The sequence below is a fragment of the Coturnix japonica genome, chromosome 4 (assembly GCF_001577835.2).
Source record: "Coturnix japonica isolate 7356 chromosome 4, Coturnix japonica 2.1, whole genome shotgun sequence".
Classification (NCBI taxonomy): Eukaryota; Metazoa; Chordata; class Aves; order Galliformes; family Phasianidae; genus Coturnix; species Coturnix japonica.
Genome location: NC_029519.1, coordinates 72,103,802 through 72,131,215, shown reverse-complemented (window position 1 = coordinate 72,131,215; position 27,414 = coordinate 72,103,802). Strand labels below are relative to the sequence as shown.

The 27,414-nt window shown below is 38.9% G+C and overlaps 1 protein-coding gene across 11 annotated transcripts in view; it reads left to right on the top strand.

Moving 5' to 3' along the window:
• The first annotated feature begins 1,947 nt into the window (after positions 1-1,947).
• JAKMIP1 (janus kinase and microtubule interacting protein 1) overlaps positions 1,948-27,414 on the top strand; it is a 126,059-nt gene continuing 100,592 nt past the window's right edge. For 9 of the 11 annotated variants that reach the window (XM_032444139.1, XM_032444135.1, XM_032444147.1 and 6 more), the window contains exon 1: positions 1,948-2,117. The gene's annotated coding sequence lies outside the window, so the exon portion shown is untranslated. Of the gene's footprint in view, positions 2,118-6,822; positions 6,908-27,414 lie in introns of those variants that run through there. The other 2 variants (XM_032444148.1, XM_032444144.1) reach the window with 2 other exon arrangements.

Here is a 27,414-nt window from a genome sequence, read left to right as displayed (position 1 = left end):
TTAATCCAGATTTGGAGCAGAGCAACTAATAAATGTGTTGACTTTATTTGTTTATTTTTAAAGAGTATATATATCAAACATTTGTACCTGATATTGTCTTAAAAGACTGAACAAATATACTCTGTGAACTAATTAATGCCAGTTGGGACATTCAAATCCTTAATTTTAAAATCAAAATAATCATTTTCTCTTTAGAAGAGGTCCTTCCAGAGCCCTTCTGGATACAAGAATTCCTTTAGTACCTGTTTGAAATATCTCCCTTCCGAAAGAGATTTGTTTAAATGTACTAATTAGTACTGCCCTGCAATGAATATTCCCTGTTTTGTTGCCTTTGCTGTTACAAATGTGTACTCCATGTCAGATTTAGATCTGATCCTTTCAGTTTGACCCTTGCAGAATCATTAAGGCGAGAGAAGATCTCCATGGCCACTCAGTCCAACTATCAGCTCATCACTGCCATGCCCACTAGGTCATGTTCCCTCAGTGCCATGTCTACACATTTCTTGATGATGATGACTCCACCATCTCCATGGGCAGCCTATTTGGAGAAGGAATTCTCCCTAATATCCAACCCAAACCTTCTCTGTTGCAGCTTAAGGCTGTTACCTTTCAGCCCATCGCTATTACCTGAAAGAAGAGGCTGACCCCACCTCACCACAACCTCCTTTTAGAGAGTTGCAGAGAGTGATACGGTCTCCACTGAGCTTCTTCTGCTCCAGACTGCACAGTCCCTGTTCTTTCATCTGCCCCCCATAAGGATTGTGCTCCAGACCCTTCCCTACTTCTTCACCCTTCTCTGGACACCAGGGGCTCAACATTTTTCTTGCAGCGAGGGACCCAATACTGGATACAGAACTTGTGGTGCAGTCTCACCAGTGCTGAGTACAGGGGGAAATGGCAATCTCAACAACAAAAAAAGCCCACAGTGCTTTGGCTCCTCAACTCTTCTCCACAAACACGCTACTGCTGCTGCTGCTGCTGATGTACCTACTATCTTGTGAATTGTGAAGCATGTCCTCCACAAATTCCTGAGTCTTCAGCTCAGCTGTACAGTACTTGTATAACCATGCTGTTGCCCAGTCACCCTGGCTCTGTCCTTCTGAACTAGCCCACATCTTGGAGCATGGAGTGATGAGGTGCTGGAGGCTGTGGATCCTCCATCCCTGGAGGTGTTCAAGGTTGGAAGGGACCCTGGTTGACCTGGTCTAGTAGCTGATCTGGAGGTTGGTAGCCCTGCCTGTGGCAGAGGTGTTGGAACTTGATGATCCTTGAAGTCCTTTCCAACCTCAGCCATTCTGTGATTCTATGATTCAAGGGGAATGCATGTTTCCTATGAGGATCTTCTAAAAAGAGTCCAGTGAAGGGCCATAGATGTGATTAGGAACCTGGAGGGTATCCTGTACGCTGAGAGAGTTTTAAGCATCTTCAGAGAAGGAAACTCCATAACCTCTCCAGGCAGCCTGTCCCAGTGCTATGTTACCCTCACTGTGCAGAAGTTTTGGTTGGGGAACACTGGAAGCTGCACATAGAGCACCGAGGCAGCTTGGATATCAGCACATGATGTCTCAAACCAAGATCCTGCTCCATTCTAATAAAATAATGAGGTTTTAAATGGCATTAGGGTTTACAGCTGTCTGGCATGGGTAGCAAGTGCTACCAGTTGAGTTAATCTGACAACTGTGCACCTAATTACATTGCTCAAGGAAAGCACATAAGATAAAAACTGATAAATCCATCTCAATGCTCTGCTCTCGGTGTGCACGGGCCCACTCATGTTCAGGAGCGGGTGGCCCCGAACCGCAGCTGGGGCACTACGCACATCCCAGGCCCGACATCTCCTGCCCCTTGCATCCCGCTCCGCAAGCAGCCGGTGCGGCGGTGAGGGGCTGCTCGGGGCGGGGCTGCAGGAGCGGCAGCGCCCGGCACCAGTGGCAAGGGCGGTTCGGGGCCACCGCCTCCCGAGGGCGGAACGCCGGTGACAGCTGGGAGGGAGAGACGCCGGCTCCGAGGTGCGGCCGCCGCCCGATCCGCGGCTGCGAGCACAGCGCAGAGAAACGGGGCGAAGGCTCGGGAAGCCGGAGGGGCCCGGCAGCCATTGCCGGCAGCGGCGTGTGTGGGTGAGTACGGCGGTGGGGCGATGCGGAGAGGGGAGGATGGAGGATGCTGCCGTGTTCCGACACTTTGATCGCGCGAGGTGCCCGAGGGGAGAGGTGGTGCCCGGCTCCGCTCGCCGCTCCGTGCCGTTGTCCTGGGGGCTGAGGGACCCCTCGGAGGCGGCCGTTCCTTGGCGGGGCTGTCCCGGGGCGGCGGAGGGGAGAGGCAGCTGCGGGCTGGGGTTCGGCTGCAGCGCTCACCCCTCCCATCCTTAGCGACTGCCGTCGTGCCCCGCCGGCCGGTACCTGCGAGAGGGCTGATAACGGTGCGGGGACCGCCGCCCTCCTTCTTCTCCTCCTCTAATTCGTACTCCTCGCTAAGGCCTGGGGCTGAGCCCCTCTGCTGTGGGGCTGCCCGCAGCCGCCCCAAGGCCTGCCCTTGGAGGGAGAGTGGGAAGAGGCCTCTCTTATTCCGTGGGGGGTGCGGGTAGGCTGCTATTTACATAACATGCCTCTGCTTAAGTGTGACCTCCTCGCTAACTGGAGGTTTCCTCTCTGTTTTCTATGGCAACACTACAGAACAGATCATTCACGGAAACAGATGATAGGGATAATTGGATGCAGGGTCGTTTTTTGTTTATTGGTTTGCAGAGTGGAATGGCTGAGATTTTGGGAGAAGTTCCTCATCTCAGCCTGAGGAGAAGCATCAGGCCTGAGGTCACTGCAGACCCAATGGGTCTCTGCTGGAATAGAGTGGGGACAGGTTGAGCAAACAAGCAAGAACTATTTCTGACAGGTATTTACAGATTAGGAGTCATTTAGTATTAGCCCAATTATTACCTTAAATTTATCTTACAGGCTAAACAAAAAGTTATAAGGGACAACGTTAAATTAACCCAATATTATACTTACCCCCCTCCCCCTTTCTTCCCCCTCTTGAATTCATTGAATTACTAGAAGAAAGTCCTTGTGAATCTCATAATGAGAGAGAAAATGAGTCCCACTTCATTTCAAGATTCCATTTGCTCCCTGAGATCACTGCCATATACTTAGGACCTATCATGTATATATACAGTAATGTCTTTTCTTCCTTGATTGGTTTTACTGACAGTAAGTGAGCTGTGTGCATGTATTTTAAGCAGGAATGGGGCTCTGTAATGCTTATTAAGGTCTTATGCATTTTATCTCCATGAGATGCCTGTTTCTGTTCCAGGTTTATATGGCTAGGAGTGAATATGCTTTGTGTGGGTTTTCTAAAGCCTGCTGAAAATAAACGTGCTCTGATTGTAAGAGATGATAATTCATGGCATATTTATGCAGAAAGGTTTTACGAAGACTTCTAAATTCTGCTTAATTGTCAGTTGAGATGGAGCTTTTGTTCTGCATTGAAAATGTGTATCTTTACTATTAATAATGCTTAAAATCAGTTTCTGTAATATGGGAGCTGTGGTATTCCACTGGGTTTAGAAATCTGCTTTCAATTTCTTTTCCCTTTTGTTTGCATTTCTCAGTCCATTGGGATGACTTTGTTTCTTCTCTACCTCAGGTAGAGAGGCATCTTTGTGGGTCTAGTTGTTTGTTTCCAGATGGGTGCAGGAATTGAGGATGTTAATGTAAACCAGTACATGTTGGACTTTTAAACACAAGAGCCAAGGATGTAGGATCTGCCAGAAGATGTGTCTGTGCTCACAGGTGAAGAGATGGTTTCTCTAGAGCTGTGTTGTACAAGTCTGAGAAAGAGACCACTCCTTAGGACAGCCACTGAGGCGTGTGGGCTTAGCTCTGCTCTGTGTGAGGTGCTGGACTGTAGGATATCATTGCTAGAGAGATTTGGCCAAGTGTAAGTTCTCCTGCATGCAGATAAAGCATTAATTTCTTTCATTTTGGAAATGCTTTGGACAATAACCATTTCTTCAGCGAATTTAGTTTTTTGTTGTTATGGGAACACAAAAGTTGGAGATATCCTTAAGGGGGCATGGGTTGAAACAGAGCTAAAAATGAGGTTAGAAATGAAAGACGTGTGCTTTGTTAAAGAGTTAATCTCCATTATAAAGTGATAGATCAGAGATTCCTCATCAAGCTTTTTCTCTCACACCTACAACTGTTTTACTGCAGTTCGTGTATTGTTGTCTCTGGTAATGTCCAGTCCAGTTTACCTCCATCGCCATCTTCATTACAGGTTACCCCAGCTCTGCTGTCAGCTTCTGCTTTGAATATTATTTATCAGTGTTGGATGTGAATTATTTTCACTTATTGAATTGTGGTTTGTTTGTTTGTTTGTTCATGTTGAAGATTTCAGTTAGCATATGACAGAAAAATAGGGTACATGGAAGTAAGGAGAGCGCTGAGGAAATAAGTGGGTCTGATCCTTGTTTCTGGGCAGTGCAAAGCCAGCTGGAATAAATATGTGTTGGAGAACAGAACGTGGTGGAATCACAGAATCACACAGAATCACAGAATTGTAGGGGTTGGAAGGGACCTCTAGAGATCATCGAGTCCAACCCCCCAGCCAAAGCAGGCTCCCTACACAAGGAGGAGACGTGGAGACGGTGGGGTTGTCACACCATGCTCCAGGAGGACATATGGTCATCCACCACTGATTACTGTGGGACTGCCCCTCAATCTTGATTTATTTATTCCAATATAACTTTGAAATAAGATTGCTCCACTAGTAATACAAGCAAAAAACATTACATTCCTCCTCATGTCATTCTCCGTAATCCTAATTTATTCTAATTTTTTCTTTTTCTCTCAACTTTCATTAACTCTATTCTACTCCATTTTGAAGAGGCAATACACAGCCTTAATTGCAGCTTTATGTATCGATATGCACAAACACATTCCATCTCTCCAGTTTTTCATTAAAAACGAAGTATCACATTTGGAACAGTTGGTGATTTATTATACTTACTCCAGTGCTACTCTGTGTTATTCAGGAAAACTGGATCTATACTCATTGTTTCCTAGTTTATTCACATTACAATAAAATATCTTGGATCAGGTCTAAAAAAATCCTTTTTATTTTATTTTTTATTATTTTTTACCTTTCCCCATTGTGGAGAGGTTTCCTTGTATATATGACAATTTTGAAACAGATTTCTTACCTCCTTTTAAATAAAAATACAAAGTATTATTATCCTTAATTTCAGTAATAGACAACATGCATTATAGTATTTCAATAGAAATGGTATGCATTAATTTTTGTCAGTGCAAAATGGAACTGTATTCATTTAAATTAATTTTTACTCATTCATTTTCAGGGATACTTGCTTATTTTGCATATTATGATAAATCCTAGAACATGTTTTCTCACATGGAATGCTTTGCTGAGCTGTTCTTTACAAACATCAAAGCTTTCATTGGTTTATTCCTTGCAGTGTTCCATTTCTTTTCTCCTTCTATCTACTGGATATAGCAGCTTAAGGGTGATTAATTCTATGTGCTATGATGGGTGAGTTCCTCAGCTTTTTCCTTCAGCCCAACAACAGGCTCATAGATCTGGCATTTCTTACCACAGTCTTTCTTGAATTTGATTCATTTTCTCTTTACCACATATGCTTTTAAAGAAATGCAGAAACACAGATGAGGAGCCAAATGTGTTTGGGAATCTTCAACCTGCAGCTGCTGCTTAAAGTTAGATTAAGAGTGGATGAGGTGCTTTATGTAGTGAGGGTCAGGGTGAGAAGCTGTTTTGTGCTGGGTTTTAGGCTCAAGAACGTGTAGTGCCCAGGTATCTTGTTTGCCATTCTCAATGGGAAATTGTGTATCAATAAAAAAGAGATACACAGTGACAGACCAGTCTGACTCCGTGACCTATAGAGATCCCTTCCAGCTCCTACAAGTATGTGATTCTGTGATTCTTATCCTCCTGTTTCAAGAGAAGTGAGTCTAAGAAACACTGTAGAAAAACATTTCAACATACATACACATAGTTACTTCACTGCTTTGCAAGTAACTTGCTAAGGAACCTAATGAGCTGAAGGGCGTTTCTGGAGGTGAAATTTGGTCAGATGGCAAAAAATCATGTAAATGAGGAGATCTTCAGAAATGGTGAATTGGCAAGCTAATTTATTTATTTATTTATTTAAAAGATACTGGCAATGACTTTCTCCCTTCCCTTTCCTTGTTTATTTTGCTTCCTTTCTTCTTCCTTTCCTCTTTCTGTGAGCGGAAGATGGTTGAAGAACACCTTCATTTTGTTTTGATGATGATGAGAAAGCTTTGTTTCTTGCAATTTTTCTAACCCCCCATATACTAGACTGTGAGCCAGCTTTCTGTAATCAGTGTGGAATTAGGAGGGGAGCTATTTATGCTATCAGCTCAATGTGCATTTGTTTGCGTGCTGCTAACCTGTTCTCTACTGAATCCTGAACATAGACACAACTGTGGGAGGATCAAGATGTCTCTCATAACTCTTGCAGTCATCTTTGAGGTTTTCTGCTATTTTCTTCCCGTTTTCAGCCCACCCTAGCAGCATTTGCCTGATCTCTAACACACTACCTTGAAAGTAAGGAAAATGAGAACTATATCAGAATTTATGTTTTTCATGTTTCTCAGTGCCGTTTTCACTTTCATCATCTTGGAATAACAAGCAGATGTCCTCAATTTCACTGATTTTAACAAAAACATTAGTACTGAACACATCCAGGTGCCTTTTTTAAATAGCTGTTAGTTCTTCATTCATTACGGAAGTGTCGTTAGTGATGTTTATTGCAGTTTCACTTTTCGTTTAGCACTAACGATAAGCATGTGCTGCAGAAGAAATGCATGGCTTCCTGACAATAACCTCAATAAATGGCGTACCTTTAGTTAAGGTAAGCATGATTGTCAGTCAGCCTTTGTCTTGATCACTGACTACTTATCCTTTTCCTTTGACTTCACTATGCAGGTGAGGAGGTGTTCCCCCACCCCTTAAGTATTGTGCACTCAAGTTTAATCCTAGTGTTATGTATTTGCTTTAAGATAAAGTGGGCTAAATGGCATGTTAAAGTATTTGAAACTGAAATATAGTAATAACAAATGTAGAAATAATAATAGTAGTTATTATGTGATGAGCATAACAGTGAGCCACTGCAAAGCAGCCTTCCTTGCCCTCTTTCAAAATTATCTTATTTCTCTCCTCTAATGACAAGAATGAAGAATATCTTATCTATCAGAAATAGTTCTATTTCAATATATCTTCCCAAAGTATCAGTGATTATGGGGCTGAGATTTCATCTTGTTTTTCTGTTTTCTCTCTAGGCAAGTATCCAACAACTGATAACTATTTACTGCATTATAACACTTTCACTTGTGCTTAGAAAATACTCTCAAATATTTTGCATTTCTTCTAACTAACTTAAACTGTTTGATAAAGGTGCAAACCTTCTTATAGCCTACTAATTCTCCGTACAAACATGCTAACCACCCTCATAAATACTTGTGGCAATACGCTTCTGTGTTGAGCCTTACCAGGGCATGTTCCTGGAGGGGAAGTTTTAATCTGAGACAGTGGTTCTGTTTCTGTTTGAGTGTTTCAGCTGCAGGTGCTTCTATGACATTTGAAGTACTTTAGTTAATTCATTCTGTCCAATCTGAATATAAAGTCACTATGTTACCTGTCAGGATGGAAATATGTCGTGATGTATTTCTTTTCTAAATTCCTTGGAAATGGGAGATGAGACCTGGTAAATACAGCTGCTTACATTATAGAAGGCCTTCACAATATTTTTACCTTGTGTTGATGTACTTTGAGTCACATCTTGGCATTTTCAGTAGAATAGAATGCATCTTAGTCATTCCTTACCAAACTACCTAGGTATAGACCATATTATCATCATACTCTTGTTAATTCAGTGGAGCAGACTTTTTCTTAAAGAAGAATACAGTCAATTTTCTTCTCATTTACTTTCCTCGTGTCTCCTTATTCTTAAACCAATAAGAATAACAAAAAAGAATGCATTTTATCCCATCTTTTCATATTGATGTTATTTTATATTTACTAACTTTAAGAAATAACAGAGTAAAAATCTATCTAGGCTATGGTAAAATAAAATAATTCCATTGACCAACAGGATGATGGACTTAATTCTCACAAAGCCAGACTTCAGCTTCTCTGTGCAGCATAATCCTCTCAAAGATAATCACCTTATTAGCTTCTGCATGAAGCTTTAGCCACTACCAGTATTATAAGGAGGGAGGATGGGTGCAGCCAACACTTCATGTCTGCTCTGGCAATTCTGAGTTGTTTAGTAAAACAGCAAGCTCTTACTAAATTCTTTAATTGCATTTGCTGTAGCTTGGTTTCCTACGGAAATGAGACTTAAATGCTTCTGTTGTCTTTTAGTGCCTTATGACTAATTTTTGGATTTGTTGGCTACAGTTGTTGTTCAAACTGCATTTGTAAGAGTAGCTGAACCAAATGCTCCTGCTACTGTACTCAAGATGTACATACTTGACTGGGATGTCTAGGTGTGCTGTATTATTATTTATAAAGCTGTTGCATTATTTCAGAATGTTAACTTGTATTTTATACCAAGATTGACCTTGAAAAGCGAAAATTTGGAGGCTACTTTCTTTTCCCCATCAATTTTTTCACATTATTAAACATTCAGGTTTACTTTTGTTTCCTCGCCTTTAATGCATTGCCATCAGGCATTACCCTTCTCTATAATTTTTAGATTCTACATCCTGCCAACCAGAAACTCAATGCTGTTATTACATTTTGTGTTAAAATACATTGTTTTCCTGCACTCAGTTAATTGTAACATCATTGCCTTTATGCTTATAGAAAAAAGAAGTATATATACATATAAAAATTTCTTTGTATCTTTCTTCTAAACTGTTGTCCACTGTGTAAAAAAAAAGCCTGTAAGATTTTGATTTTTATCACGTATTTTTTAGTTTTCTTATCTTCTCACCTTAAACTTTCCCAGATGACTTCTAGACTAGACGGCTATTTTCGTGTTAGATACAACTGAGGTATATTTAGTCTATTTATCTACTACTAATCTAGCTAACTGGTAACGTGGCAGTGGTTTCTAACAGCAAGCGTAGAGAACTTCTGTGTGCATATGCACACGTGCATTAAAAAAATACTTCAGGAACTGACATACAAATAAATGTGTCTGCACTCAGTGTATACGACAAATGGGATGAAAGAGAAGGTCCCCACACACTAATGCTGTAAAATAACTTTATAGTAATGCCAGATTAGGCCTTAAGAGAGGATGTACTGAAGACAGCATTTCTAATTATTGCGCTTAGTTAATTTAATGTGTATTTCGAGGTTAGCTCTTCAAAAAGTGCAAAAGTGACATAAGGTTCTAAATATTTTCAATTTAAAGTGTTTTCACATTGATCACACAAAGGTAATTGATCTCTAAAAGAGGGAGGTCCCTGTATCACAGTAGGTAACAGCTGCAGGGCATTTCATGCAGAGATATTGTTTTACCGATTTGCATCTGTATATCTAGAATCCTGTTTTATGTCAGTAAATCGGAGACTGAAACATCATTATTGTAAAGCAAACAAAAAAATCTGCAGAAATAATTGAAAAAAAAATATATATTTCTGGTTTTCCCCTTCATACCCAGTATATTTCTCTCTTTTGCATTCGATGCAAAAAGACTTCACTGGTCCAGCTGCTGCCATCAGCTGCAATTGGCATTGGAGTCAGGGAGCTGGAAAAAGTCCATGGTCCTTTGCTGGAATGCAGGAGCTGCCAGCTCCTTACTGGGAGGTGGGACCAGAAGCATGAAGCAATCACAGCATGGAGATGAGATTGCAGAATAACTATGCTGCTCTTGTTATTTCAGATACCCTGGAAGAACCTTTTTTTTTTCCCCCTCAAGGAAATAATTTTTATTGGCATTGCAGTATTTAAAGAGAGGGAAAAACTAAAATGGTTGGCTTATTCTGTACTAATTGTAGGGGGATAGCTACTTCCTTTGTTAGTTTTCATGTGGAAACAGGTCTGAAGAAGCTGTGAGGAAAGCAGGCATGCCCGTGAATGTGAGATACAGGAGATGAGTGAGTTAAAAGAATATGCTACAGAGAAAAAAGGAAAGAGTGGGTGTCTATGTAGGCAGCTTTGTTGATGGCAAAATGCTACATGTTCTTAGTTTGCTGTTTTTTTTTTTTTGTTTGTTTGTTTGTTTTTTTCCTTGATGGAGAAATGGATGTTCCGCAGAATTTAAGCTGTATCATTCTGTTTTATTTTTAAATTTGTTTATATTTACAGATTCTTTCTCCATTTTTTTCCTTTTTAATACTGGAAAAAATTATCAGTTTAAGGCTTAGATCTCTTCTTCAGCAATGGAACTGAACAATGAGAAATTAGTAATTCCAAGACCAGACTGAGCTGCATTAAAGTCTTTCACATGAACAACCAAACCAACACCAAAATTACTAGTAGACTGGAGACTGTACTGTACATACAGTGTAATCACTTCTGAAATACATTCTCAGAGTCACTTAACTCCTGTTTTTCTGTTTTAAATTTGGAGGCTTGAAAGTAACAAGTGAATAGTTGAATAAAGGGGGAAAGATCATGGAATCATAGAATGGCCTGGGCTGAAAAGGACCTGAAATATCATCTAGTTTCAACCCCCCTGCCATAGGTAGGGTTGCCAACCACTAGACCAGGCTGCCCAGAGCTGAGAATTGTCTTCTGCTCCAGCATTGTGTTGCTTTTCCACTTTACCCAAGGGCTGTTTTCCATGTTTTAGGTGAAGTGAGCTTAAAGGCAAGAAAAATCTCGGCAACAATGTCTTCACAGAAAGCTGTATTGTGGATAGGTTGTAACAAGAGGTGTTTATATTGCATTCTCGTGGTTCAAAACTCTGCCTTAATTAATAAATCCACCATGTGGTGGGAAAGATAATGGAATTCACATTCTGCCAGTCATCAGACTTGCTGTTCTACTCTCTTTACATTAGGTTGTTTTTTTTTTTTTGTTTTTTTGTTTTTGTTTTTTTTTTTTTTTCTTCCTTGTCTTTTTTTTTTGCTAAAAAGAGGCCACTATTATTTTCTTCTTTTTACCATATATTTTCTTTTTGGTTAAATACTTAAGTGAAAGGAATGGGTGTTTTTTGGTTTTTGTTTTTTTTCTTTGTGCACCTCATTATTTTGTTTGTGAAAAATTAAATTAGAGGAAGAACTTTCTACTGGACTACAGCCTTAGCTCTGCAGCAAATAATTACCATTTGAAGCCAAGATGCTACGTTTATGGTCTGTTGGCCTCATTTGGTTTTCAGAATGCCATGTCTCTGTTCCCACTACAGCCATTGCTCTCTGAATTTGGAATCTATTGGTCCAATATAGGCTCAGTAAAAGAACAGATAATGACAGCCTAGTCATTGGGAGAAAATGTGTTGAAATTGAAGTTTAACTCTTTGAACTGTGTTTGTAGTACTTTTTCTACATTTACAATATCATCAGTAGGCAGCATAAAGAAAACAATTGGAAGTACTGAAAATACAAGCAACTTTTATGCATATTTCATATTTGCATTGTGATCTTTCATGAAGTGATCTTCAAAACACCAACCCTTTAAATACAGCTAAATCTACCCACAACAGCTGCTGATGCATGTGATTCAGTGAGAAGTCATGACAATGAATTCTTAGCTTTTCTGTTTATAGGTTTCTATCATTCTTATTCCTGTTTCTTTTGTCACTGCTCTACACTCTACATTTGATGCTGTGTTTGATTTCAAACAGTGATGTAAGATGTTTCCTGTAGATGACCTGACGTCATTCATGGCCAGGTTGGATGGGGCCCTTGGCAGCCTGATCTGGTGGGTGGCAACCATCCTGCAGCATGGGGTTGGAGCCTGATGATCTTTAAGATCCCTTTCAACCCAAGGCATTCTGTGACTTGGGTCAGAAAGTACATTCAGAAAATCTCCATCCTTTTCCCTGCACAAGTTTATCATCTATTGTCTTACTGCGCTGACTTTTAAGTACACCTTTTGTCAGTACAGCTGCCTTCCAGCATGAAGGAGTGAACTAACCCCAGTTCCAGCATACCATTAATACCACACTGATCAGCTGGCAGATGTTGCAGGGAGACTGGTACTCCGCCCAGCCCTGCTGATCCCCCCGTGCCATATGTGCGTGCCTGGCAGGTGGCCGACCCCAGGGCTCCCATGTGGGATTCATGGCCTGCAGTGGGGTGCTAACAGGCACTGAGACCTTCCTAATATGGAAGAATGTTCTTATTGGAAGGTTTTTAAAGCAAAAAGGAGCTGCTGTGATAATAACTAATTTATCGTATAATTAAAGACTTAAAACCTCTTTCAGGAATTTAAGACAAGCAAAAATAAACTTCCTGCATTATAAATATAGGTTAAATTAGGCAGAAGTTGATTTTTTAGGTTACTGATTATATCAGTGGCCAACACGTTTAACAAGAGTGTTCTTTGTGCTGTGCAGCAATTTTTACAATGAAATAGCACTTTCATTATCGTGTAGACATTAAAAAAAAAAAAAAAGAGCAATGAACTTGCTAACAGGCGTATCTGGGTTAGGCTGCAGTAACTCATTAGAAGCTTCTAAAGCAGGATTACATAAATGGGACCCTATCTTGCCAGGTTAAATATAGTTCTGTAGTTTAATGTGCGGCTGTGTTGGCTGTCAGCAGTGGTGTGATTTGTTCACCTTTTCAGTGCTATGATTAAAACCTTAACTGCAATGAAAACAGAAGTAAAATTCATAGGTGAACTTTTCATTGAATTTACTGTGAGTACTGTGATATTCTTTAGGGCAGGTTTTTTCTTTCTCATTTTCACAAATAAAAATACTAATTTACTTGTTGGACTGGAATAAACTGGAAATACAAGCAGTATATCTTTCATTAATCATTTTTTTTTCTTTCTTTTTTAATAATAAAAAGAATTTGTTTTCCTTTTCCTGGCTTACAGATAATCTTACAGGGTGCTACTTCTAAAGTGCAGGTACCTCCAGCTATAAGAATCTGCCAGTTGAAACAGATGATTTTGCAATATATTGCACAAAGAAAATAAAACAAAAGGAAGTATTAAAGGAATTTATTGATTCCCTTTGGCCTGTTTTTAGAATAGCACTAAATTTCCAATAAAATTACAGATTCACGGGCTTCTAGAAGCAATATTCCTAGGTTAGGTGTACAGTGTATATGATGCTCCTATCGTGTAAATACTTAACTACTTGTATCTTTAAATATAAGCACTGATTTCTTGCAAAAATTGTTCTTAAACAGCTTCAGGTTTCCATTCAGGAGTTTCACATGTGATCAAGTGAGGACATACCAGATGGGAGGTTATGCTGAGCTTCAAATATGAAGTCAGTGCTATTCATACCTGTGTCTGGACATGAACATGGCTTGCTGTAATCAAAAGCCTTAGCTAAGTTATTCAGAGTGTAAGTGTATGGTGACAATGCTTGGTTAGGTTTTTTCCCAGCTAAGATTATACAAATCTGATAAGCTCAGGATATGTCCACCAAGTGTAGTCCTGTTACACACTCTAGTTGTAGTAGCGTACTGTCTTTGAAAACATACTGTGTGTATTTGCAAATCTCATTCCCTTTCCTAATTCTTAGTGTGCAGTAAGTTTGCTGCTGTTTTTATTTTGTGGCAATCTAAACAGAGGGTCTATGCAACAAGTTAATGAGGACATAAAGCTAACTTTAAAGTCATATATATATATATGACTTTATATATATATATATACACACACTTTATATTCCCTGTACTCATGAAGAAACTACTATTGACCTTAAGTATTGTTTTTATTTAAAGGCTAAGAGCTGTGGAAATCCTTTTTGGTATATGTGGAACAAAACCAATTCTCACTGAAGTATTTCCATTAGTAACACCTCATTGTTTTTATCACAATCATTTAAATACCACAAGAAAAAATTGTTCTGAGGCTGTGCATTCGAAATATGAAAACCAAGGGATCAGTTACCAAAATTCAAAAGATACTATCAAAAGCTGAAATAAGATTGCTTCTTCCGAGGAAATAAGTTACTGCATTCAAATTGATGTATTATATGTCTTATCTAACACATCATTATTAGTCTGGTTGTTAATTTGGCAAGTCATTAACTGTTTTATGGGCACTGTTATATGCCATTTACTATGGCATTTTCACTTGTTTAGCTATTTATTCAGCATCTGTTACCTTTCTAACAGTTATGTTGCATCCCCCCCTACCCCTACTCCAAAAATAAAAGCTATGATTGACAGGTTGACACTGTAATTGCTATGTGCAAGGAATTCTTGACTGATAAATTTATTACGTATAGTTCAGGGTTTTCTGATTGTAGAAAGCTGAGTTATCTTGGAATAACAATAAAAGGAAAAGAATAAAAGAGAAAAGTGAAAGTGCTTGTTATGAGAATTTAAAACCTGAGGCCAAGCACAGCTTGATTTAAGGTGTTTTCTGTAGAGCTTTCCTAAACATGGTAACCAAGATCAGACCTGGATAAAATGTGGTTTTTTTTAGAAACCTGGAGGATAAGAATAAAGACCTGGTAACTGCAACACATTCTATTTCTGAAGATTTTAAGCTTTTTTTTCTTTTTCTTTTTTTTTTTTTTTTTCTTTTTATCTTCCACAGCAAAGAAAAAGATAAGAGAAACTCAAAGGATGTAGAGGTTTTATGCTTTGCCAGCAGGCACAGAGCATCATTTGGGAAGGATTTGTGAAAAATCATATATTAATAACTATTAAATTTTTAAGAAGTGTTGGATTTTTCTTGCTGTGTTGCAGTAAAAAAGTACTTTTTCAGGTTGTATCTGAAAACACACCCAATTCTTCCTCTGCTTCTTCTTGCATTCAAAATCTTTGGGAAAAGATCTTCTCTGTACTATTAATTCTAGCTTTGTTGTCAAGGCAATAAATGTGATAATACATCCAGTATGTCCTAGCATGTGTTAAAAGTATTGTAGACAGGTGGCATATGCTTTAACAAGATGTGGCTTTGCTAGTTTCAGTCTGTCTATCCTTGAGCTTTTTATCGATATGGCTTAGGTGGTTCTAAGGATGGTGGGTTTATTTGTTTTGTGTTGTTTTCACCTGGACAATGCTCTTACTGTACTCTGGCAGCTCAGTGTGTGTGTGTATATATATATATATATATATATATATATATATACACACACACATATATATATATATATATTTTTTTTTTTTCTAGATGAAGAAAGTATGTTTATATGGGGAACACTCCAATTTTTCAGCTAGGTTCACTCAAAATCTCCGAATTTCCATATAATATCAAATATTGCTATTGTCAAACTACTTTGCCCAGATTCATCAATTATTTAATTAATTTATTTATTTTTCAACCGATACTGTTTTGTTTCCTTATGTGTCTTTGGGTACATGTTTAATACTTGGATAGATCTAGAATCAAATAACAAAGTTATAGTCACACAGTTTTCATCTTAAGAGTGTGTGAATGAACTCAAATTGCTCTGCCTGCAAGAAATTCTGCTTCTTTCTTGTTAAGATGTTTTGCAGTGACTTATATCAGAAGTTACTTTATCTATGTTTTAAGTAATTTACAGGGTGAGATTTACCAGACATGTGATACATGCCTTAGTAATAGAAACACAAAGTGACAAGCATTGTATTCAAGTTACAAAAATGTGGGGAGGAACTGTAAGAGTGGTTTCTAAAGCCAACAAGGACAGGGTGGCTGTAGTTCTGCCTGTAATTTCCCAGGCAGCAGAATGTGCAGATGTATTGTGCTGAACTGCTATTGCATGCTATAGTGGGATTGCCAGGTGACAGCCAGAAGCAGTGGTTGAGCACCAGGTGAGAAGGTGCAAGCAATGCACTTGAGTGATTGGATAGAGAGGAGCCTGGATCCATCTCCTCCTTATCCTCATTTAATATTTAGTAGCTCAGGGGGTAGCATTTTCTGGGTACAGTTTGTGCTCCTCTTGAACTGTCACTGGCCAGTGAAAGGGTGAGTGGTTTTCTTACTATCTTTTTTTTTTTTTTTTTTTTGGTGCTTTTCCCCCCCCGCCCCTCCTTTTTATTTGCTATTGTTCTGTAGAGTTTGTAGCCTGCTAGAAATCACTGTCCTTGCATTCTTTTGCCATATTTATGCCCTAGGTAGTTAGATAATGCATTGGATTGACTGTTCGTGGGTAGTAACTTCCATGTTCTAAGAAGTCTTGGCTTGCATGCTATGCATTGGGTATATACAGAGAATGTGTCCAGTGTGATTTTAGGTAAATACATATTCTTGTCAAGTACAGAAGTCTTTCTTGTGAACTGGGCAAGGAAAAATAGAAGTGTTCAGAAGTACCTTCTGTTCTGTTTTGTGCTAAGTAGGATACTCAACAGTGATGTTCTCAGATCATGGTGACTGTATTAGGCTAGAGATGAAGACATATACACAGACCTTTGATTTATCTAAAAGTATGAATGAAAAAAAGAGCTCAACATGGTGGATGCTGCCTGTGTAGCATATCGTCATCATTCTGTAACTTCCAGCACTTATTTTCTGAAGTGATGAATAATGAATTTGTGCCATTGGAGTGTGTTTGTCCACTGCTGTTCTGAATTCCTTCTTCCTTTTTTTAACAATAATTGGAAAAACCTTGTCATGTCCTTTTATTTATATTTTTCTGTGTTACTTTTGCCTTTTGAATTTCCATACAAGCACTCTATGTCTTTTGAGTCAGAAGACAGGAAAAATGCTGTCATATATACGTACTGTCTCTGTGCTGGCACCTACGTTCACAGTACAATTCTGTGTGATTCTGTGTGATTTTGTGATACAGTGTGAGATGGGGTTGAACCTACCCAACCGATAGTAGTATATGGGATACTACTTAGGAGAGGGCCTCTGTACATCTCTAGTACAGTGAATACCCAAATCAATAATTAAGTTTTATTGAAGTCATATAACTTTTAAAATAAACTATAGAAATTAAAATGTGGTTATCCTTTGGAAAGGGAAAGAACTGGGTATATAATAGTAATCATTAAAAAAGAAGGGGAAAAAAGAGACCTAATGTAGAGGACAATGGAGAGACTGTTTTCATTTTTTCTTAATGGAGTAATTCTACATGATCCTTGAGGTCCCTTCCAACCCGGGTAATTCTGTAATTTTATACAATGAGACACAATAGTTTACATTTTATACACATTATGATGGCAGTAAACTAGATATGCTTTGATAAACATAGTGATATAGCCTCTGTATATGACATGGTCACTCGACAGTACTGATTTGACTGGAGCTGTCTTAGGCAGATAATTGCATTTTTCTTAATTCAACAAAAGCAAATGAAAGAAATGGGCCCCTTGTGACCCTAGAAAGCTTCAACCCTTGCTTCAACCCAAGCTTGCCCTTGTGAGGCTCCAGCTGGAGTACTGCATCTAAGTATGGGCCCCTCAATACAGGAAGGAAGTGGAGCTTTTGGAGAGCATCCAGAGGAGGGCCACTAAGATGATTCAAGGGCTGGAGCACCTTTCCTGTGAAGAGAGGCTGAAGGAGCTGAGCTTGTTCAGCCTGGAAGAGAGATGGTTCCAGGGAAACTTCACTGTGGCCTGCCAGTATTTAAAGGGAGTTCACAAGTATAAGGAAAATCATTCTTCTTACTTGGGTAGATAGTGGTAGTACAAAGGGGAATGTTTTGAAATGGTTTTAAAAGTAAGGAAGGGAGATTTGGATAAGATGTCAATGGGAAGTTTTTTAACTGAGAGTGTGGTGAGATGATGGAACAGGTTGCCTGGAGAGGCTGTGAATGCCCTGTCTCTGGGGGGTTGGAACTACATGATCCTTGAGGTCCCTTCCAACCCGGGTCATTCTGTGATTCTGTGCTGAAAGCCAGGTTGCTCTGGGCAATCTGATCTAGTTTTCGATCGAGTAGTGGGCAACCCTACTTCTGTCAGGGAAGCTGGAACCTGATGGTCCTTGATGGTCTTTCCAACCCAAGCCATTCTATGAAATGACAGCACAATGTTGTGACAGTTGAACCTGAAGGTTTAGGCTTTGAAATTTTAAGTAAGGAGTCCCTATTTTCACTTTGTGTTTCTGCATTCTCCTTTCCTTAGCAGGAAGCCCCATATTAATGCCTGGAGACCAGGTATTGTTTCGTAAGTTGCTTATGCTATTTATTTATTAAGATGTCCTTTCACTGTGCAATATCAGTTCAATTGGGAAGATTCAGAGCACTCTCAGCTTTCTCATTATAAATGTTACTTGCTTAAAAAAACAAACTTTGGAAATGACTTAAAGTAGAATAAGTAAAAACAGACAGCCATTCTTAAGAGACTTTTGGTTTGAATGGTTCTATTTAAAGGAGATGTGGTAGAATGTCAAGATCAATACTCACTTTCTAGGAACTACTGCTTTATTCCCTTGACATCCACTAGTTTCACAGAGGGCTGGCAGTTTTCTTCATAGCTCCTAGCAAGGGTGAGGTCTACAAAACAAACTGATTTACATAGTATCTGAACATGTACACACTGCTACAAGGTTGCGCTGTTGTTGCTGTTTTTTATTCCTTAGGCAAAACAACTTCTTCCTACAGAACACTGAAACAGTGCTCATATGTTCTGGTATGTGTCTGGTGTGTGTGAGTGCCAGCTTCTGCTCCCTGCTGTCTTATCAGGTGACAGCTTCCTGTTTGCTCGATGCTCTTGGAGAAATAAACCATCTTGTACTAATATTCTGATTAGGATCTTTAGTTTATCTCATCAGAAGGATATTAAATCAACCGACTTTCATTTCTTAGAGGACAATTTCTGAGACACTACTTGTCCCTGACCTATTTTATTTAGGCAGGAATTGTCAGATACTAGGACTTTCTTTTATCAAAGCATGCTATATCATATCTTTTTTCAAATATCCCTTTGATTTTCTCTTCTATTATTCTATAAAGGTTTTGCAGATATTGGAAAATCCAATACTGAATACTGTGCAGCGAGTAAGCAAAGTATCTCATTTTTCTTCTTTTAATCTCTGCTCGTACTAGAGATCCCTGCCCCATTTCTAATAAAAGGCTGAAAGTCTGGTAACAGTGGGAATTCCTGGAAGTGTCAGTACCAATTTACATGGTTTAAAAATTCATTATTTTTTCAATTTATTTGCATCCATTTGTTGCAGATATGGAGGGCTGTGCGTGCAGATGCTAATAGCATTATGGAAGAGGGTGTGGGTCAAATGTTCTTAATTACTTCCTGTGTGGAGCCAGGAGTTGAGCTTGATGATCATGTGGGTCCCTTCCAACTTTGTATATTCTATGATTCTTTCTTCAAACAAAAATGTTTAGAAAATACTTTTATATCTTATTCAAGAGTTAGAAGTGAATCCAAAATAATAATATTAACTGTTCTTCAGTATGTTTGCAAAAATTGGTGGGGTTTTTTTTTGACAGCTATTGTGTCTACTTTCATAGTCAGTTAAATTAGAGTGCTTATCTAATACATTAATAGATGGAAAAAAGTGATTGCATCTATTCAATTATGTATATTTAATTTAAAAAAAATATAAAGGGGTTACAGTACATTAAAATCATATCGGGTGTTCAGCAGAAATAAGTGAAACAGCTGGTGATGGGTTTGGGGTGCCATTAGGCTGCAGTCTCGCTGACGTTTTTCAAGACCATACTGGGAATGAAGGAATTGGGTTTGTTCAGCCTGGAGAAGAGAAGGTTGCGGGGTGACCTCATTGCAGCCTTTCAGTACCTGAAGGGAACTTACTCCCAGGAGGGGAGTAAACTCTTCGAAAGGGCTGATAATAGCAGGACTAGGGGAAATGGTTTTAAGTTGAAGGAGGGAAGATTTAGGTTGGATGTTAGGGGAAAGTTCTTTACTAGAAGGGTGGTTAGGTCCTGGAACAGGCTGCCCAGTGAGGTTGTGGATGCCCCGTCCTTGGAGGTGTTCAAGACCAGGTTGGACAGGGCCTTGGGCAACCTGATCTAGTAAATGTGTATGTTTGGTGGCCCTGCTAGGCAGGGGGGTTGGAACTACATGATCCTTGAGGTCCCTTCCAACCCGGGTAATTCTGTGATTCTGTGATTCTGTGAGGTGTTCCAGCTCTCCTTCCGTGCCCAGTTGCCTTTTCCTTTGCTAGTCTTTCCTTATGCTGGATCCAGCATTTTTCGGTTTCTAAGATGAACCATCCCAGAGAGTGACAAAGGTTAAAAATATTGACAAAAACAAACCGTTTGCTCTGTACTGAGATGATTCTCTTTTTTTGAATTATCACAGCTCTACTGACTCAAGGTAGTGGCAAAATTATTATTATTATTTTTAAGGTTTACTCTGCCTTGAAGATCTCATGATACCGTGGTCTCACTTGAGGCATGCTGTAAGGGACAGAATGAGAGCTGTCCTTCTACATCCATCAAGGTGTGCAATATTGCTGAATGGAAACTGCTCACAGGATGATATTTTCTTTAGGTATGTGCCTCAGCAATTATCTTTAGTATCCCCTTCCCTCCTTTCTGAAGTTTCTCATGTGACTGCCTTCCCCAACAGCAACAGGTTGACAACTGACTGAACCTCTGATGTTTCACACCAGCCTTTGCTGAACTTTGATTATTTTCACTATTCCTACGTTGAATTCTGCACAGTTTAGACAATGCATGTTTCAGCAGAGCTGTCATCAGTGCCTGTCACCAGCCTGCAGATTCTATTAATTGTACCAAGTAGTATTTGGTGAAGCCATCAGTAGATGCTAGTCTAGTGGGCCAACAGGTAAGGGATGTATTTACAAAGACAGTGAATTGTTTCAGCCCAGAGGTGCAATTCTTAAAACATCTGCATGGTTTGCACTGTGTCTGCACTTACACTAATCTCCACTTACCATTTGTAGGTGTCTGAATTTTTAAACGTAAGCTTTTGTATACCTAGAGCTCAGATTTTGTGTTTCCAACTTAATCCATATTTTTCCTTTCAGTCACTGTGTGTCTGTATTTAATGTAATATTTCCACTCAAAGTGGACCAAGTCAGGAGATGTGTTGTGCTAAAATGCACTGGTAGCTAGGTGTCTTAAAAATGTAATTACTGGAATTTTAATCAGGAACATAATCTGCGTGCAGAAATCTTTTGTTCAAATTGAAGCAACTCTAATACAAAATATTATGGGATGGCAGTTCCCTATTGAAACTAGGTCACATCATATAAAATAATTAAAGATTTATTGCTCCTTAGGGAGGGCCCTAGATCTCCAGATGAGTGTTTGGGGTGCTCAATGGAGAATAATAAATTGCTCATATTCTGGGAGAGTATTGCAGTCATGATGTTTGTATGAAGGACTGCTGGAGCACGCTCTTCCCACTGCATCATGAAAATAAAATCGATGCCTGCTTCATTTCTGAAGAATCTGGATGAAAATCAGTGGAGATACCCATCTTAGAAGATCTTAGTGTCAGAAATGTATCTTACTGACTTTTTTCTGCTGAGGATTGTATAGAGTGGGGAACGTGAACTTCTTCATGTACTGTAGAGGTTGTGGAAGGTTTTAACAGAAAGCTGGATGTTCTGCTTCCCTCATGTGACCAGCAGCAGAACTTTTTTCCCGCTCTCTTCTCAGTAGCAGCTTCTGGACTGAAGGAAGTGCTTGCTTTTTCTTCTTTGAGAAGAAGCTTAAGTGACAGTAACTTGAATTCTTGGAATGTTGACAGCCTAAGCTTTTCCTTCACCTTCTGGTGATTTTAATGCAACCAGGCCAGCAGGGAGAGTTGTAAGAGTGCAAGTGATATCGAACAAAAGTGATTAATCTGATGGCAGCTTATTTATTAAGGGATTCTATTTCACTCACTTGCTCAGTTCTGAGTGAGGTGTTTCATGTTAAGCCTATTTTAAAAGTCACTTTTCTAAAACTGGAGCTACTGCTGATCATACTCAACTGCAAAAAAAAAAAAGATTTGATATTGTCATAGCTCAGTTTAAAATGTTATAAGGCTAAAAGAAAGCTATCAGAATGAAGATAAAAAGAGATGTGAAATCATTATGTAGCCTAAATGTTGGACAGCAGTGAATTCAACGTGTTTTATCTCTGTTGGCTGCTGGTTCCAGTAGTACAATGTCTCTGTAAAAGACTGCAGCTTCCAAAATGGTACGTTTCAACCCTAGCAGGTGAAAGGGAGCAGTGTAGCACTGCCTGCCTGTCATTAAGGGAGGAATGAATGCATTGTCACACATTGTATGTTTTTCTCATTAACTATGAACAGTGAAGAAACTGATATTTAACCTCTTTTTGAATGAATGTAGGCATGACCTATGTACACCACTTATAAAACTTACCTCTGTGTACATGAAGCAATCTATTTTAGCATTGTTATGGAGGGCTTTTTTTCTCTAGTTGGGAATATCTTACCTTTTCACCTGCATTGCTCGTTGCACTAATTAATGTGAGTACCAACTTAAATCAGCTTTCTGAAATGAAGGGGGAAAAAAAGAAAAAAAAAAAAAGTAAATCTAATTTCTCCTTCCAGGTTGCAAAAAATTACTTATATAGATTCAGAAAATATATTTCAACATTGCGGTTTCTGGTACTCTAATGTGCTTCCACTTTCAACTCCTCTACACAGCTCACTTCTATCCAGCGCAATCATGCTGCCATTGCTTTTCTTTTCTGCAAAGATTATAAACTCACTTTAGTAATGGGGAAAGCAGATAAGATTGAATTTTCATTTTGAAATGTATGTAACAGAGGTGACCTCTTCTGTGAGGGTTTATGTACTGAAATGAGATTAGAAATATTTACATAAATTCTATTATTTTGAATGAAGCAACTCTATAATCTCCAGTCAGAAATTCCACGTGTGCTCTAGTATAATGCTGAAGTGGGCAGATTAATAAGAAATATCGGTTACATAAATATGTAACTATAGGCTGTAAGCTTTTAAAGTCATTGGCTACGCTGAAGCTGATACTGATGGTAAATGTCATCCTGTGTTGTAAAGACTAACACCTTCCATGCAGACACAGGCTAAGAGAGTTGGGGCTCTTCAGCCTGGAAAAGAGAAGGCTCCTGGGGGGACCTTCCAGTACCTGAAGGAACCTACAGGAAAGCTGGGGAGGGACTTTCTATAAGGGCATGTAGCAACACAGCAAGAGGAAATGGTTTTAAACTGGAAAAGGTTAGATTTAGAAGAGGCATTAGCAAGAAATTCTTTACTGAGGATGCTGAAACACTGGAATAGGCTGCCCAGCAATGTTGTGGATGCCCCCTTCCTGGAAGCATCAAAGGTCTGGCTGGATGGGGCTGTGAGCAACCTGGTCTCAAGGGAGGTGTCCCTGCCTAAAGCAGGAGAGTTGGAACTAAGTGATCTTAGAGGTTCCTTGCAACACAAACCATTCTATGAAAAGAAGAATCCTAAATAACTATTCTTGTAGAATAAGTGCATTGCTGTTATACTTTGTAACATGAACTTAAAAAATATTTTTATGGTAATGTTGTGTCATTAGGTGTAGTTCTTGTGTCATAATCTGTTATGGAAACAGGATTGCTTTAAGTAGTGACTATCAGATGAATCTTCCTCCTTCCTCCTGCACTTCACTCCCAGCAGCCAGCAACATGCAGAACAGCCAGCTGTGGGTGGAGGCAGCGCTGTGGTGCACTTCTCCTCCCTGGGCAACTGAGCATCACTGGCACCCATTGCAAGGCAAGAAAATGCCTCTATCAGGGAGTACCCTACAAATGAGGACGTCTCATAAAATGTAACACGTGTAGTTATGCAAAGCTCTACAGATATTTCATCTTGTCAAGAAGGAAAAGTCTATTCTGCTTCTGTCAGTGTTCCACAGCAAAGCAGGCCTTCAGCAGGATGATAAATGGCATGTTTGACACAGCTGCATTGTCTGTTGCTGAAGAGATGAAAACAACAGTTTATGTATGTATTTATTGAAATTCAAAAGCATGTTATCATGCAGCAGGTCTTGAATCAGACATGAAAGACTAAATCATGTTACTTAAACTGTTTATTCATCTGTTTGGAGCATTACTCTACTTATATCAAGAATTTCCCATGGAGTAAGTTCTTGCCTGCAGGTCATGGTTATAGTAATCCTTATCCCTTAATTTTTAATTTTTATGCTGCTTCTACACCTAAGTTCATGCAAGAGGGGGTATCTTATGCTTTCTCAGCATTCTGAGAGTAGTAAATCCTCTGGTTTTTATGTAGTATAGCTTTTAAAAAAATAAGGACACCATACATTGATTACTTTTATAAGTTTTTAGAATGTTGATTATTGAAGTTTGTAAGGAGAAAGCAGAAAAGTAGGGAAGCATTTTGTTCTGTAGTGCATTTGGGTTTGAAGGGCAGTTGAGTGCAACTATACCAACTGACTGTACATTCTGTGGTAATGGAGCATTTTAGAGATGTAGCACTTTTATTTTATAGTGTGAAATTTTTTAGTGATTTCAGAAGTTAGCTTTAGAATGCTGATGAAGACTTTTCTTCATTTTCTGAGTATGAGAAGTAAATATCCATTTGAGTTTGTTTAACCATTTCATATCACACGATCCCCATTGTTAGCGCCTCATATACTCCTGTTTGTGCTCAACTGGAGAGAGCAGCAACCAGCATGAAAAAAAAAAACAGTGCTTTGTTCATTCGATTGAGTTATTTCCTTTTAGTGTTTATGGTGTTTTTTCATTAGCAGTCCAGTGTCTTTAGTTATGTTAGATCTTTTGATAACTACTCAGTATTTGAAAAAATAAACTGCTTGCAATAAAACTCCCATCACATAACCAGTTTAATTCCTAGCCATGAGTCAGTTGTAGATGTTTTTGCATAATGCCCTTGGGTTCTGTGGTAACTGCTCTGTCTCTCTTCTATTGTATAACAGGAAGGTCTGTCCCAGATACAGGGAGGATCCAGTCCTACTTCTACGAGGGTTATATGGATTTATTTCATTCAAACCATTACAATTTAAGAAGAGCTTCACTATTACTGAGAAGCATAGTGTATCCCTACAACATAGTGCCAGCCTGCTCCTTATTAGATAGAAAAGTAGTAATGAAAAATCAAAAAGCATGAATCAGAGTGTTTTGGTGGTCAGGAAGTCACGGAGTGCTCTCAGCAAGGCAGGGCTTCGGTTTGTGTTAATGGTTTAATAATGCTGACTGTTCTGTTCCATAATTGATGGAAATGCAATTCACTGTTCTGCCAGAAAGTGCTCCTATATAAAGACATTTCAAAGCAAAGAATCTGTTCCAAATACATCACCAGGATGCAATTTTTTCTCCTAATTATTTTGCTATTGAAGTGACCTAATAGTTCAGATAATTTCACAAAGTGATCACCTGACTATCATCATAGTATTTTGCTGACAGCTTTCTGAGTTTTAGATCTGTGATGGCTATACCTAAAGCTGATGTTTTCTAGAAATTCATGATTGTCACCTTTTTTCTTTAATAATATCACAGGTAAAATTAAGTCTAATTTTGTTTAAACTAGCAACATCTATCAAAACTCAGATACTGTCAATGTCCTCTGTTATTCATTAGCGTCCTACAATGACATGTTGATACTTTAAGGGCCTAAATGTTACTGTAACAATTTTGCTGTTGATTTCTTTTTCTCTTGATAGGGCCAAGATTTTAAGACACCTATTGTAATTACGATCTATATATTGTTTAAAGGCAGTAACATAATGCGAAAAGAGTGTCTTCTCTCTTCCCCCATCCAGCTTATAATAATATGTAATGAAACTGGAAATGAAATAAAGTTTATGAATCAAGAGTATATGTTGTTTTTTAAAGTATTATTTGCTATAGGGATTTGGTTTCTTTCTATAATTACCAACACGATTGTATGTAGCAAAGAACTGCTTTTTCAGTCTAAACATATATACAATACAAGCTTTCTTTTCTTTGAAAGGATATACTGAATTAAGAAAACAAAAAGCACTTTGCAGAAATACCCTACTGTAATCTTACTTCTATTATACTTTTACTATTAAAGAAGTTACTTTTTACTACTGAGCTTTCTCGGGAGCACTTTCTACTACTTCCCATCTTTCACTTTACAAGCATAATTACAGACTGTGATTTTTGAACCGGAATGAAGACTCTTCTAGAGTGGGAAGGGAGGTTGTAGGGTGTGGCAGTGCTCCACTGTCTCTCTGAACCTGTACACTGTTAATGAGTTATTATAAAAGTGTATGCTGCTCTTGACCTACTAAGTTGTTGACATAATCTTACACTAATGCTAACAGCTAATTTCTGTGTGGTTTAAGAAAGGCTGGACAGTGTTGGCAATGCTGAAGTCTGTGAAGTGTACCTGTCCTTTGTAAACTTTTGGATTATGCAATCAAACAGAAAGAAAACTTGGCAAGTTCAAAGATGGAACAATATTGGAAATAATTAACCCTACAATAAATCCTCTCCAATAGTGTAAAATTCTATGTTCATATAAGTGTGTTTTTGGTGCTGTTGTTTGGAAAACCCAGTGATCTAGAAGCCTTTAAAAACTTTTTCACTAGATTTTTTTTCTAGCTTCTGGACAGGTAGTGTAAGCATTCAGTACTAGGAAAGCTGAGAATGCTAACAAGAGATTAAGAGCTAGAAATACTTACAAATGATTACAGTCACTAACATTTAGAGATATTTTCCTAGTTTTCCCAGCAAGTTCAGAAAGCTGCAAAAGATGATGCTCCACTACATCAAGAATAATGATGCTATAAGACTTCACTAGAAACCCAGAAACCCAATTCCTTATTCAGTGTGATGGGACTGTTATTTATCTATTCCTACCAAGAAAAGTGCTTTATGTACAGAAAGCATTTTTCTTTAACAGCATCTGTTTTGGGAAACTATCGTGGCCTGAACCAGGTGCCTGATTGAGCACCTGGTGAAGGTGGTGGCTGGCCCAGAAAATTCAGGTTCAGCTATTTACCTGTGCTTCTTATGTGACCCTGGGTCCATCCATTCCTGTGCTTCATTAAGGGCTAGTCTCTGAAGGGAGCATGTCTCCTGGATGAAGGCCAGTTTCTGGGAGGAAATATTCCACAGCTAGAGAGCCACATCATTGGCTGGGTGAGTCAACATTTTCCTATGTATGATTATTGATGTTCCTAACAATATTTGTCCTGGTACTGCAAAACTTGTCAGAAGCAGCTTTGCTGCTTCCTAGGATCAAACAGTCCTAGGGAGTCCATGAATCATAGAATGGCCAGAAAAACTCAACAGCTCTACATATAGACTGTAACAGGAGGAGCAGGAGTACTTCCATGAAGTTAAGGAGAAGGGAAATAGTAACTAGAAAAAGGATTAACATAATGAATGTACTTTCTTTTTTTTTTTTTTCAGTAAGATTAAAAATAACTAAGACTGCTAAGATAAGCGTGTTATGTGCCATCAGGATCAGTAATGCA